Source organism: Carex rostrata, chromosome 8, assembly GCF_964058835.1.
Source record: "Carex rostrata chromosome 8, lpCarRost1.2, whole genome shotgun sequence".
Taxonomy (NCBI): Eukaryota; Viridiplantae; Streptophyta; class Magnoliopsida; order Poales; family Cyperaceae; genus Carex; species Carex rostrata.
In genome coordinates this window covers 6,370,112-6,386,077 of record NC_135925.1, presented here as the reverse complement: position 1 = coordinate 6,386,077, position 15,966 = coordinate 6,370,112, and the positions used below count along the sequence as shown (strand labels likewise).

Genomic DNA, 15,966 nt, shown 5'->3' with positions numbered 1-15,966 from the left:
TTCACAATCATTTCATGTACCTGTGTGTTTTAACAACCCATTTGTACCAATCACCACCACTTGAAGTACCTGTGTGTTTTAACAGCTTATTGCATTCCAACAAAAACACAACCAGTCATTTTTGAAAACCACATCGAAACCATTTCATTATCCAGCAGCCATCAATAGTGGTACCAACGTTACCAGTGGAACCAGTGGAGCCCCTCTCCCGTTTGTCCCATCTGACAAGGCTTCAGCTGGCAAAACACACTGAATAGAAATGACATTTAACTCCACAGGAACCATTATTCAGTTGATTTAATCACTCAATCCATATTACCTATTCAATAATTAACCTGCAATTTTTAGCAAAATCATATTCCTAATTGATGATACAGTTTTACGAGTAAAACATACATCATTTCACATTGTCCAAATACACCAACATAGTGAATTGAGCACGAGAAGAAAGGCCTGTTCTTGATATTTAGGTAAGTTCAAGGCACAATACAGTGTGTCATCAAAAGAATTCCAGGTACGGTAAAATATCTTGCCATCTGCCTAACGGCCTGACCAGAACCAGACCTTGGCTACATAAGGACATTTCCTTCTATTTTTGTTAAAAACTGTTGAATAACTGGTGATATGACTGATGTTGTTTGCAATATCGGTAGAAAAGCCAATTACGGTCGCAATTTTCATTTGGAAAAAATGAGAAAAAGAAAAATGTGTGGTGTTTAATAGATTATAGAGGGGGTAGTATATCATCATTTAGGGTCTGTTCGTTTGTCACGGAATTACATGGGATGAGATTTGACGGGATGGGAACCCACTTTTGAAAAAATGAGAACCCATAGATACGGATACGAACGGGATTAATTATAGGAATGTTGAAATGGGTGTTCGGTAGTACAGTGGGATTAGTTATGAAAAACCCTATTTTTCTATTTTTCTTTCGAAAATGCTTGATATCAATATAATTATTCTTATTAATAATTATTAGTGTAATTAAATAATATGAATAATATAACAATATTTATTATTTTATAACGATGCTTTTACTCGTAAACTTGTTATCAAATTACCGAAAAATAAATTTAAATTTAAATTAGCAAATTGATAATTAACCATTTTTAATTTGCTTGAAATAAAATAAAAAATATGTATATTTTTAATTTTGCTTCAATTCTATTTTAAAAGGTTGGTTTTTACTATTTATAAATGAATTTCAATTTAAATAAGAAAAAATTTGTATAGTAATCTGTAAAAAAAATTAGCTATAATTTGTAAAAGAAGTATTAGAAATGAGGAGGGTTCAAATGCCTCCATGTTTTTGTGCCTCCATCTCTCTCCATCATTTTCAAAGTTCAAATAGTCAATCCGAACCGCTCAACCTAACCTCCATACTAAAATATATTTGGAAACCAAATTTTATATTTTTAAGAATTTTTTTACTATTTTTTTAGATAGGTAAAAAAAATACTGTTTTTAGATGGTTCAGATTTACTGATTTTGTACCTATATAAGAAAATAGTAAAAAAAAATTCCTAAAAATATAAAATTTGGTCTCCAAACATATTTTAGTATGGAGGTTAGGTTGAGCGGTTCGGATAAACTGTTTGAACTTTGAAAATAATGGAGAGAGATGGAGGTACAAAAACATTGAGGCATTTGAACCCTCCTCATTAGAAATAGCATAGGAAATTATCAAACAAATATTTGCACAAAAACGAATATCTATTTTCGTTACTTTCTATTTGAACAAATAACAAAATAATCATAGATATATTTCACAGTAAAATTAATCACCAATTTTTTTTAAAAAAAAAATGTTTTTCTTCTTGTTATTTTGAATCGATGATTTCTATTAAATTAAATGATATCATAAATTGTACTGACACTGCAAATTCAAACCATATTGAAACAAGATTTGATTATTTTATATGATGATAATCACATGTGAATCATCAACTTTTTTATCATTTATAATAAAGAAAATATTTACTGCCATTGATAGCCGTGTAGGAAAAAAAAACATTAGCTCTGAGCTAATGTGCAAATTCCCACAAATTTTCTACTTTTTGGACTTATCCATGGGGTTTACCCGTTACCAAAATGGACAGCCGAACAGCCAACGGAATAAAATTTCTACTTTTCTAAAAATCCCATGAATCCCACCTCATTCCTATATGCCTTAATGTGATATTGCAAAGAAGACTTCTTTAGGGAGCTCATGAGGTGTCTGTGACTTGTCTTTTGGTTGGAGCCTCCTTTTCTCAACTATCTTTGGCTTTGCACCTCTGTTCCTCCTAGAGTTTGGGATTATTGTTTTTTTTTTTTTAGTCGATTCACATCACCTCCCTGTATAGTTGAATTCAATTTAAGGTTGAAAAAGTATAGGGTTCATGGCTCTTAATGACTATCCGAAGCTACTTAAGCACCAATATAGATATTTTTGGTGCTTACACTGTCAGCTTTGGCACCACTTGGTACTAGGATACAGTGACCGCTTTTTTTTGTTGTTGTTGAAGAAGTGGTCAAATCACCAGTTTCAATGAGAAATATAAATGGAGAGTACAAGGTCATAATGGTATCACATCCCAGTACCATAAGAATATTATAATAAAGGAAAAAAAAATACTAATGTTTAAGGCTACATAAGAACTGTTTAATGGTATCCATACTAGGCTTAGTCCTTAGACAATTTAGTAATTGGATTAGGTATAGCTATATATGTTGATTGGAAGTCGTCTGTCGATGGGAACAAATTCTCAGCTGTTTTTTTGGGGTTTATGCGACATAGGTGCTCAAGCCGTCAGAAACCCTACTCTCGTCAAGAAATAACCTCTTTCCTCCACAAGAACCAAAATTTTCTTGATCGTTCTATTTTTATTTGATTTAAAGCTAATAGGGGTTTATTGGAGAGGTGAAGACATATCTGATTGATCTATGTTGTGGCTAAATTAATCTACATTTACTTAGAACTCGATCAATTTAATTGTCAGATTATATCTAGTTTATGTATTTAGTGACTTTATTAGTATACAATATGTACAAGTCATAAGTATTCCCTTTCATCTTTTATTTTTATTTTTATAAGAGTCAATAAGATTAGGAATTTGGTTCATCTCCTTCATCTCCTTTTGTATTTGTTGTACATCTATAGATTCCCTCCCAGTCCTAGATGCTTAGAAGTTACCAGAAAAGAAATTTATCTAGAAATTTTGATTTAGAGAATTTGGTTTGGTACAACTAATTACAATTTCAAGAGATGGTTATATTTTTTTTTCAGGATGGAGAAGGCTCAGCATCGCTAGCATGTTTGGATTCACTTTTGTGGGGTCCATTGGTAATTACAGGGCATCTTCTTCTCTGTAACTTGTCATTTAGCTTCTTTATCAAATATTTGCAGTCAACTAGGAGATAGATTCACCGGTAAAGTTGCCACAGGTTTTCGCAGATGGACGACACTTGGGAGGAGTCGAGGAGGTGAAGTGAATGCATGAGGGTGGGGGGCAAGCTTGGGAAGACTTTAGGGAGTTGGGAATCATTGTCGGTTAAAAAAGAGGGACCCGGCCAGGAGCTATGCAGCGGTTGCGGCCTGCGCGGTATGAAATTTGTGTCGTGCGAAACATGCTTGGTTAGTTGTAAGGTGTTTGTTTCAGAGGATGGAGAAGAAGAAAATGGTGGTTTTGTGAGATGCAAAGTTTGCAATATAAATGGGTTAATCAGATGCACTCTTTGTTGCTTATTATGTAATATGTACAGTGATTGATATTTTCATTTGATCTATAAATTGGTTGATTTATCTTGTCTTTTCTTTCTTACATTATAGATAGAGGGATGATTGCATTTTTGATGTAATAAGAAGTTGATCATACTGAGAAAACAGTAGAGACAAAATTAGTTTCTTTAGACATATTTGTGTTTTTGTTCACTTGGTAATTAAATTATTCATTGCTTCAGTTGGTATAATGTCATTGTTGTACATATATTTCAGTTACAATATATTTTGATACACCATAAGAAATTTCTCTCTATTTATTATTTGAGTGCACTTTATATACTGGTAAACTGAATGTGAATTGAATCAATTAGGACCCACCATATTTTGATTGAATCAATAATATTGCTAAGACTTTCAAAGTAGTGATATATATTTATATTAAGAATATAATATAATTTGTCCATTTCCATGTCCAATTCAAATTAAAAAAAGATACAAATTCGAAATCTCCAACAGTGACTTGCTTGCAACTTGCTGTCACAGTTAAGAAGAGATCACTCCCACTGTCACTGTTTAGAAGATGGAAACTGCTATTAAAACTATCGAGGCATTAAAACATAAAAAGCATTAGGAAGACAAAAAAATAGAAGATTTCCTGACTGGAAACTATGTCCAATGATATATTTGTGCAATAGTACAATGCAAGCAATTTTTCTTTTATATTCCTGAATAACTATTCTCATATGCATCTCATTTATGCAAGTAATTTTCCTTTTTTTTTATTCCCGTGCAATATATGTATGCCTCATATGCATCTTAGAGCAATAAAGTAACAATATAAATGAACAATTATTCTGATTCAAATCTGTTAACATGCTCTTAGAGCAATAAAAGAAGTTCACAAATAAATACATAATTTCTATATCTTAATAAAATACATAACTTCTACAACTTAATACAACTTCAACGCTACTGTAAAGATTACAAAACGCCAACATTTATACAAGTACATATAACAGTATACAATAATGCAAGACATCTATATCTAATTTGAGTTGAGCACATGGTTGATAATAAACAGTCACAACCTTTAGAAATTGTAAGACACAAGTAATTTACTGGTAGCTGCATCAGTACCATCTGCATCAACAAAGGCATTGATCCTTCATTTTTTTTTTCATATCTCAAGTCCTGTCCAATCATAATTTACCAGCAAAATAAATAAATATCAGAAGCAGGAAAGCAAAATAATAATAAAAAAAAAAACAATTAGTGATGGTAAAATCTTTGTTAAAGCCTAAATTATTCAATTAACATAGCTACACCAAAGCACAGCTGAGAATTTGTTCCAATCAACATAGCTAGACCTAATCCAATTACAAAATTGCTTAAGCTTAGTATTGAATAATCAAAATCAAGATGTTAACAAAACCGTACCAGTTGAAGAAGAACTAGAGAAAGATGTTGCAGAGAATGATAACGATGGGTACGAGATGAACAAGGGACGTGGAGAAGGTGTTCTGCACAACCTCCTACTTCGATGTCTCTGACTGTGGGTCCCTCGTCGGCAGCTCGTCCATCTTTGACCCGCTAAAAATACTCACTAGGCTTGAAGACCTCTACATCCTCTCTCTTCTCTCTCTGCTGTGAAGCTTGCTTGTTCGCCGAAGAAGATATATAAAAAAGAACCCTACAATAGGAATGACAAAATGAAGAGAGCAAATAGGCGAATTAAATGAAGCAATTGGTAAGAACAAAGATGGTCGGAGAGTTGTTCGTCGGACCGCTCTGCAGCCGCTACCATCTCCTCTTGAAGCTTTCGATCGAGGGAGGTGGTCGACGCAGAGTGGGAAAGAGAGAGAGGAGGTGACGGTCTGCGTGTAGGGGTTTAATGGGCGGGCGGGTACGGGTACCCCGGCTATACCCGGTACGGGTACGTCTCGGGTACGGGTAGGACGGGTACAAGGGTATATTTTTCAAAAATCATACCCTATCCGTCCTATACCCGTACCCGTGTACTCTTGATGGGTAGGGCGAGTACGGGTACGGGTAGGATGGGTACGGTTTTTTTTTTCTGGTTTTTTTGTTGGTTTTTTTTTTTGGTTTTTTTGTTGGTTTTTTTTTTTTTTTTTTTTTTTGTGGGAGGGAAAAACTGAATTTTTGAATTTTGAATTCCAATGAACAGTGGTCGGGTATCGGGTACTAGGGTACGGGTATAGTTGGGTACGGGTATGGTCGGGTAGGGTATGGTCGGATATTGGTCCAAAAAAATGGGTCCGGTCCGGTTTTTGCCCGTACCCGCGTACCCGAGTACCCGAGTACCCGATCCATACCCGGGCTCGGGCACGGGTACCCCGGGCGGTGGGCACGGGCGGGTATGGTCGGGTATACCCGACCCGGGTATTATTAATACTCTATCTGCGTGGAAACTGAAAAAGAGAGAGAGAGATAGAAGGCGGGTCGGAGTTTGTAGGGTTAACGGGTTTAAGAGTCAGCATTTATCAAATTCGTTTTAGAATATTGCCAAACCGTTAGATTAGAATTTGATTGATATACAGTGGATGTTGCCCATCGGAACCAAACCAGGTCCGATGGGCATCGGACCTACAATTCCGGAAGGGAAACATATCGATAATAAAAGACACGCGTCAGTGATCAAAGTGAGTAATGGTGGATAGATCTCCAACCGCCGAAATCAAATCCAACGGAGGTACTCTTCTCTACGGTAACCGGACGTCCCAATTATATCTATAGATAGATATCATGGATACTATAAACTGATTCATGTTTACAGTATGAAAATTTTATATAATTATCTCTCAATGTGTATTTGATTTCTATAGTATAAAAGTCTTATTCCACTGTACATGTCACGGGACATTTTTTTTTCCAAATGAAAATAATACATCATACTATCATAGTATATTAATATGTCATGTAAACTTATTTAACCATGTCATGTCATATGACAAGTTTTCTAATATTATTTTTTATTTAATTTGTTTATAATTTTAAAACAAAAGATTTGTATTTATTCTGATTTTTTTAATTAATTAATTTAAAATCCGAAAAAAATGTGCTCAAATATAATTGCGCGACACAAGTATTATACATTAGTAGTCACATCAGTAAAAAAAATTCAAATTAAATATGTAACATAGTGTCATCAAATTACAATGTATTTGTCATGTTATTACGTCACATTATTATTTTTTTCCTTTGAAATCTTGCATGTGGACCCTCTGTGCATAAATTCTTTTTTTTCCCGGTTGTTTAACTGAGTCTTCTTTCTTTGCAGATTGTGTTATTAACACTTTGGGAAGGAAGCGTATTCCCTTTAGTACCGCATTACTGTACACAATCTTAATCGAACGATAATTTTTTTGGACCAATCATAGATGTAACGGAAGTCTTTAAAATCATGCCAACTTATTTAAGATTCGTACAAATTAAGACGGACGGTGCAAATTTATGTATCATTCTACAATCTGAATCCCTTAGGAAACGCCGTATGCACATCATTTGCAAATATTTTTTTTTTTTTGTTGAAAGCCCATAAACAATTGCATTCATCCGATAATTTACAAAGTAACTTTTACATATAATTCTTTTGTTTAAATTAAAAAACATTAAAACCTATACATTGAGCTACTTGTACAATCATCTCATTGCTATGTTTAGAAATAAAAGATATGTGAAGTCAGAGAATGCAAATTGGTTTATTTGCGTCCGAATAACAAGTATGCCTTCCGATTTTCTTCTATGATAATGTAGACACGACAATAATTTCTTCGAATTGCATAGCTCGCGAACTATGCCACATTGAACTCTTCTTCGAGGCCGAAACGTCTTTTTCTTTTCGAATTCGATGCTGCCTAGAGGAATTCACAGCCGAGAGGCACTAAATCAAACCGGACCGTGACAGTCACCACTTAGAGAGGAGAAATAAAAGGGCACTGAATCAAACCGAACCATGACAGTCACCAGTCAGCCGAGATGGCACTGAATCAAACCAGAACCGAGAACTGAATCAACCGGAACATGACAGTCATCACTCAGAAAGGAGGAAGAAGAAGAAAGAGAGAAGAAAAAAGACAACTTTTTGCGTTCTCATCATCGGCAACAACCAAAAACACATATCTTATTCACATATAAATAAAGTAGATACTACGAGGTGGAATGAATTCACAAACTCTCAGTCAAATCCGAAGAGTTAAGACAAACAGAAAAATATAACAAGCGACGAAACTCTTAAACGGAGTCATCCGTTCAGTTGAGACGAAGCAAGATGAACCGGACCGACGAAGGAGAACAAGTGGAGGGACGGAATGAAGCACCAGCGACTGAACGACTCTCAAACCCTCCGTCTTCTTTTTCACATTCGATCGATTTTTCTTCCCTACGGAGTTCCCTAGGGGGCTCTCGGAGTTCCCTAAGTTGACATCCTGCATTGTAAATTGCATTTGCAAATAATTTATTACGCTTACTAACCGTACCACTAAAGACTACTTATATCTGGCAATAACAACCCACAAATAGAACAGGTCAAAAGTTTGCAAGAAAGAAACCTGATTGTTGGGACTTGGGAGAGCAGAATTGAGAAGTAATACAGCTGTATTTAATATAAACCATCATTATTTTGTTTTCTTTTTGAGAAATGTTTTTTCTTGTTTGAAGCGTAAGATAATTTCATTTCGAGCTCGTCCAACAACAAAGTGCTAATAATTATTAGCAAATTTCACACGTGTGTGGTCTGGCCGCACTTTGATGATGGATGAATCAGAAACAAAATGTCGCTAATAATTATTCGCAAACACTTTTTTTCGTATTTCATTTTGTGAAGTTTCAAAATTCAAAGTGTTAAGAAATATATATATATATATATATAGAGAGAGAGGAGGGTTCAAATGCACTCAAATTTTTGTGCACCCAAATGCACCCCATCATTTTTCTCCGTTTTCAAAGTTCGAATAGTCAATCTGAACCGTTAGATGTGATCTATATATTAAGATGTGCTTGGAGGCCAAATTTTACATTTTTTGAAATTTTTTACTATTTATTAAGCCACTTTGAAAATCGCTGATCCAATGGTCCAGAAAATGTAAAATCAGCGATTTTCAAAGTGGCTTAATAAATAGTAAACAAATTTCAAAAAATGTAAAATTTGGTCTCCAAGCACATCTTAATATATAGATCGCATCTAACGGTTCGGATTGACTATTCAGACTTTAAAAACGGAGAAAAAGGATTTAAAAGATAAGGTGCATTTGGGTGCACAAAAATTTGGGTGCATTTGAACCCTCCTCATATATATATATATATATATATATATAGAGTCCGGCTAAATTGCTGCTGGCAGCAGTTCTGCCCAAGTGCTGCCGGGGCCATATTTAGCCGTGTGATGTCCAAACAACAAATTCAAACCGTTAAAATTGCTGCAGCATTAAAATCAGCGGTTTTCAAACCACCTTAATAAATAGTAAAAAAATTCCAAAAAATATAAAATTTGGTCTCCAAGTAGATTATAATATAGATTAAACATCTGACGGTTTGGATTTGTTGTTTGGACATCACACGGCTAAATATAGCCCCGGCAGCACTTGGACAGAACTGCTGCTAGCAGCAATTTAGCCGGACTCTCTCTCTCTCTCTCTGTATATATATATATAGAGAGAGAGAGAGAGAGAGATGGGCTATGGTGCATTGCAATGCATAGGCACCCTTGTGCATTGGATCTTAAATCATCGATTCAAAGTCCAAATGACCGATCCAAACTGTTCATCTTGTTCTCCATAGTAATATGTGCTTGGAGACAAAATTTTACATTTTTTGGAATTTTTTTTACTATTTATTAAGCCACTTTGAAAATCACTGATCTGATGGTCCAGAAATTTTTACTGTTTTTTACTGTTCACCAGATTTTCAATAAATCTAAAAAAATAGTAAAAAAATTCCAAAAAATATAAAATTTGGTCTCCAAGCACATATTAATATGGAGAATAAGATGAACGGCTTGGATCAGTCATTTGGACTTTGAATCGATGATTTATGGTCCAATGCACAAGAGGCCTATGCATTGCAATGCACCATAGCCCATCTCTCTCTCTATATATATATATATTTATATATGAGGAGGGATCAAGTTACAATAATTTTTGAGTTACAACAAGTTACAACAAGCATTTTCTACATTTTCAAAGTCCAAATCATTGATTCAAACCGTTAGATGTGATCTCTACAATAAAATGTGCTTGGAGACCAAATTTTACATTTTAAAAAAAAAAATTACTATTTACTAAGATAGGTACAAAAACTAGTCAAATTCATATCATTGAATTTTGTACCCATCTTAATAAATAGCAAAAAAAATTCAAAAAATGTAAAATTTGGTCTCCAAGCATATTTTATTGTGGAGATCACATCTAACGATTTGGATTGACGATTTGGACTTTGAAAATGTAAAAAATGCTTGTTGTAACTTGTTGTAACTTAAAAATTGTTGTAACTTGCTAATGTGCTTTCGGTAGCATATGGACTGAAATACACACGGTCAAAATTTGAAATTTCAAAATCCAAAAAGTCGATCTGAACCGTTCATCTTGTTCTCCATATTAATATGTGCTTGGAGACCAAATTTTACATTTTTCTGAATTTTTTTACTATTTATTAAGTCACTTTGAAAATCGTTGATCCAACGGTTTTACTGTTTTGTTAAGCCACCGTTGGATCAACAATTTTCAAAGTGGCTTAATAAATAGTAAAAAAATTCAGAAAAATGTAAAGTTTGGTCTCCAAGCACATATTAATATGGAGAACAAGTTGAACGGTTCAGATCAACTTTTTGAATTTTGAAATTTCAAATTTGGATCATGTGTATTTCGTCCCATATGCTACCGAAAACACATTAGCATATCTATATATATATATATATATATAAAAAGAAAGCATCATGCATGAATAACTTCAGTAGTTCAACGTATTAATGAGATGTTGTAGCCAGTACCAACAGCTCACAAGAAGATAGTTGGACCACCTTCATTGAGTACTCTTTGAAAAGGATAGGATTCGCAATTATTAGCTTCGTACCTAACGGTATCATTTATTTGAGAATTAAATCCAACAGAATATGAGTTCAAGAAAAGCGAAGTAGCTATCTTGGAAAGCTTCGGTGATAGGATTCGGAGTGTTAATGTCGCTTATTTATTCGTTTATCCGATTTGTATTTTATCTGAAAACACGGATAAGGATGAGATTTTTTTTTTTCATTAGCTTATCGGATACAAGGATAATGATTATTTTTGTTATCTTAACTATTTTCATATAAGATATTTTTAAAAAATAAAATTACATATATTTATATGAAGATGATACAATAAAGTTTTATATTTTATTAAATTTTCATAATACAAATTAGTTATATTTATTATTATTAAAAAAATTCTTATTTTGAAAACTATTTTATTAAAAGTACAAATTGAAATATCAATAGCAACTTTTTTTTTTTTGGATTCTTTCATGACCCGTAGATCTACATCAAAACATTCATCACCAGCCTAACAAATTCATCTTCTGAACCTGAGCTATCTAAACCCTCTATCCTGCCTCTATTTGCCAAAAAATGAGGAATTTGCATCTCCAAGCTTTCTCTGTTACAATAAACCGTTTTGAGGTTCATGCCCACTTGGTTTTGTATCTTCCAAGATGCCCAGACCTCTTGAAAAGCTCTCCAGTCATGTATTTTTGGTTGACCAAAAGCAAGGGAGTCCACCATTTCCTTAGAGTCAGAATAAACCCTCCCCTCTGTGAAACCGCGAGTTTACCAGTAACAGTCTGTACCCTTCAAGAACAGCCATTTTTTATCTTTTTATCTAATTTGTATCCTATTCAAAAAGACAAATAAAGATAAAGATAATGATCTTTTTTATTATCATAACGAGTATGGAGTACATATATGAAAATACTTACATCCAACCTGCCGTACCCGTTAACACTCTTAGATAGGATCTGATGTAGGGGTGCAAACGGGTTGGATATTATCCGACCGTATCCGACTCCGTATCTGAAAATTTAATATGGATATCGGATATCCGAATATCCGTGCGGATATGGATACGGATACGGTTTTGAATTTTAATTATCCGTATCCGAATAGTAGATATATATTATATAATTTAATATGAATTATGAAAAAAATTATGTTATTCACTATTATAAAAAGCGGATATCCGTATCCGTATCCGGTTAATATCCGATCCATATCCGTCTAATATCCGATCCGTATCCGTATCCGGAAAATAAAAACGGATACGGATATGGTTTTACCACTGTCCGATCCGTTTGCACCCCTAATCTGATGCTTTTAAGCTATATATAGAAAAATCAGGGGCTTCATGTTGCTTTTGATCTTTTCTGAGAAACAAATCTATATATAATTCAGAAAATACTCAGCCACCCGTAGTTTATCTCTCCTCATAAATTATCACGTATATATTTATAATTTAGTAGTTAAAATTGTAAAAATGCAGGTTCAAACTCTGACTATACATTATGTATTTTAAATTTTAACTTATCTAAATTTTCTAATTCCGTTACTGTTCTTCTCTTCTTCCTTTTTTTTTTTCTTTTTTTTTTTTTTTCTTTAATGGCTTTCTGGCGATAAGCCTCGAGAGCTTAGGATCTAAGCCCAAGGTCCCTTGATAAGATTAAAATATTTTAAAAGCACATGCAACCACCATTTATTTATGAAAGAATTATTATACGGCATGAGTGTTTTTTCAACCAAAAAAAAAGAAAGAATTTAAACCAGAACTTCTATGGAATCTTTACAAATATAACATACACTTTTTTTTTTCTCAAAGGTTATACTATATACTCAGTCATTTTAAATATTCTAAATTTGAATTTTCTTTGAAACTTTAATTTTGCATAGGACAAAGGGAAACCCAAAAAATAGAAATTAAATCTGCTGAAATCCTAAAGAATTTCAAGGACCTTGAAATTCCAAATCCAACCATCTAAGTTTTTTCATACACAAATCTCAAAGCAGACAGATTTTTATACACAAATCACAAAATATATAGATGGTTGAATTCAAAATTTCAGAGTCCCTGAAATCCCCGAAGATTCCAACATATTTGTTTCCCAAAAAATATTCTTGTCACTCGTAGGTCATAATGTATGAGACATGATTACATAAGAATAAACTAGTATTATGCCCGTGCGTTGCAACGGGACATATTATAAGAGAAAAAAATTATGAAAAAACATTCAATAAAATTAATAATTATTCAAAAATTGAGGGACATGATCTTTGAATAGAATTATATGATTTTGTATTTTAATTACTTTGAATCGTGATCTCTTATAATAATTTGATGATGTGATGATTATGTATTTCAAGTACCAATGATTTGAAATAAGAGTTTTCTAATTTTAAATTAATTTGTACAAAATAGAATACCTGATACAACTGATTAGATATAATACCCATGCCATAAGCAAACTGAACGAAGAGACTTTAAATTAAAAATAATTGGTATTTTCAGTACATATGATTTCATATTTTTGTGACCTTTTCAATTTTGTTTTCTTCTCCTTCTTCATGTCCCACTGATTTGTGCTTCTGAGATTTTTAATTGATTTTCATTGTGATATGTATAGATATGTATATAAACAAAATTGATAATATTTATAAAATTCTTACGGCAATAGCTATAGAAATATAGAAGAGAAATAAGGAATGAAAGAAATAAGGAAACATAATTATATCGCTAAATTTGAGAGGGAGAAATAATGAATGAATGAAATAAGGAAACATATCGCTCAATTTCAAAATTTATTTAATTTTAATTGTAATGCATCGTGTGGCAGTACGTGTGGTGAGTATGTTTTTAGTTTAATTTAGACTTCTGCACATTATTCAGATGCATTTAATCAAAAGAAGACAAATTATGTAATTGGAGGACTGAGATTAAATCTGAAATTTCATTTTTCAATCATAGCTATTAGCAGATTGGACACCGTACGTGCTTAATAATGAAATGGAGATAAATCGAGCTGAGTGGTTAAGTCTAACAATTTCTAGCTGCAGGACTAGGGACGCGCATTTTATTTGGCATTCCTTCAACGTTTGAGAACAAAAAAATCGAAAACTAAGCCGGATGATGTTTTTTTTAAAGAGTATATCAAAACCAGTTGTGGTGAAATTTAGTAGAGGAGATTATGATTATGTGGAGCCTTACTATTTTTTTTTCTTTTTTGTAATTGGAGCCGTACTGTTATCTGTAATGATTCTAAGGAATATGTACCCCATATGATGAGGCAGTAAAGCTAGGGTGTGATGTGCTCATTAAGAGAGTTTGTGAGCACAACTTCAAAAGTTCATCGGATCGACTTCAAACGTCAAATTAAAACCATTGAAATCCATATACTTCGTGAGTGATGCATGTACATGCAAAATTTTGAAAGTTTTGAGTTTATTTGCTACACGGTTAAGCGGTCAAAAAAATGAACATTTTATAAGTTAATTTATGAGTTGTTTTATATATTCCATTTTTATTATTTCTTTGACCGCTTGACCGTGTAGTAAATAAGTTCGAAACTTTCAAAATTTTGCATGTACATGCATCACTCATTGTCACACCCCCGATCCGGAGGTGCGACAATTCTAGTACCGCGTCTATTTACCATTTAATATACTTAACACTAGGCATGGATCTTTTTATGCATTGCCAATAGCATCCATTATTTTTGCCACATTCCAATTTATTTACAAAAATTACCTGACATTTTATAGTGGATGATGCTAGAGAAATACTATATGCATCATGTCAGATAAAATAAACTCAAATCTCATACCTTTAGGTGACCCTGCTATCAAATATAACTCGAAAGCACTATTTATCTTCGTATAATAAACCTGTAACCCACAAGGGGAAACGAGTGAGAAATAATAAATTATTTCTCAGTACTGATTGCCACTCAGATTATTGGATTTGAAGGAAATCCATATTCAGAATGAAATCACCGCACGAGAAACAAATAGTTCATTTCATAATGACGAATGCAAATGCTTAATAACAGTATCCAATTGAACAACAAAAATCAAATTCAATAAATCGGAACTCTAAGGATCTTATCAGAATAAATGGTTTGGGTCAAAATCTTTTAAACCATAAAGTCAGGTAATATTTGAGACATAATCTTTACAACCACTAAGTCTGGTAATGTTTGATTTCTTAACTTTACAATTTCCAGTCTGGTAACACTGAAAGATACTATAACATGTATCTGTCGTGTCAAGGCTTATACCATTCTAACTATCCTGACACCTGATTAACGGAAACCATATGAAATGAATATCACAATACTGTCATTATCGGAAAGAAAATCAATGATAAGACAGTTACCATAGTTCATTAGTCTTATAGTCACAATTCACATTTATTCAATATCCCCTATCCAACCGGTACTGGATTCAGTTGAGGTCATTCACCATATGCGCATAAGGATCCTGGAGTAAAGTCTAGTAGCTAGCTAGACTTTACGATATATTAATCATTTTTCTCCACTATATGAAGGTTCAAGTATTACAGTATTTCATATTCAATTAATTCAGTCACTGTGGTCTCAATCAATCATTTACAATAAGAATCAACCAATCGATAAACCATATCAACATGACAGTCAATAGACTTACCTGTAATTCAGTTTCAATTGTATTGGGCTATGCATATGATGTAACAGTTCGATCAAATATTCAAAATGCATAGCGAGTTACAATTTAATTCCTAGTTATGAATATCAGACTAACCTAATAACCTCGCACTTGATATCGTAGGGCAATAGGCGATGTCACTAATCGTAGGGCAATAACCTCGCATGCCAATCATTATGTCCCGTCAATCTCTTTAAGCCTATGTCAAAAGAATATATATCTTCTATTAATTTTAAAATCATACTTTGCTTTGTGATATCAATTAAACTCACCTATATAACGAAGCACACTTATAAGTTATAACCATCCCTAATCATTGTTTAATTATTTTCTTAACTTCTTTCACTTATATTCAATTCAGGCCCCTAGTTCAAGTCTAAGTCCGTTTAACTAATTCAAGTAATTCAAGTCCAAGTTCAACAATCCAAATATCAATTTCACATACACATCTAGTCCAAGTGTGTTCTATTTTATTTTCTTTTATATCAAGCTCAAGGCAAGACCACATTTCTATTTTCTTAAATCCAAGAGCTTTATACTCACT

The 15,966-nt window shown here is 33.2% G+C and overlaps 2 long non-coding RNA genes across 2 annotated transcripts; one reads left to right on the top strand and one right to left on the bottom strand.

The window, feature by feature from the left end:
• The first annotated feature begins 2,658 nt into the window (after positions 1–2,658).
• Positions 2,659–3,896, top strand: LOC144557860 (uncharacterized). Its single transcript, XR_013512811.1, has 2 exons — positions 2,659–3,353; positions 3,430–3,896. It is a non-coding gene; the product is annotated as an uncharacterized LOC144557860 (long non-coding RNA).
• A 648-nt stretch (positions 3,897–4,544) lies between these two features.
• Positions 4,545–5,555, bottom strand: LOC144558484 (uncharacterized). The gene is made up of 2 exons (XR_013512926.1): positions 5,144–5,555; positions 4,545–4,897 (listed from the first exon to the last, which is right to left on the bottom strand). It is a non-coding gene; the product is annotated as an uncharacterized LOC144558484 (long non-coding RNA).
• Positions 5,556–15,966: the final 10,411 nt, after the last annotated feature.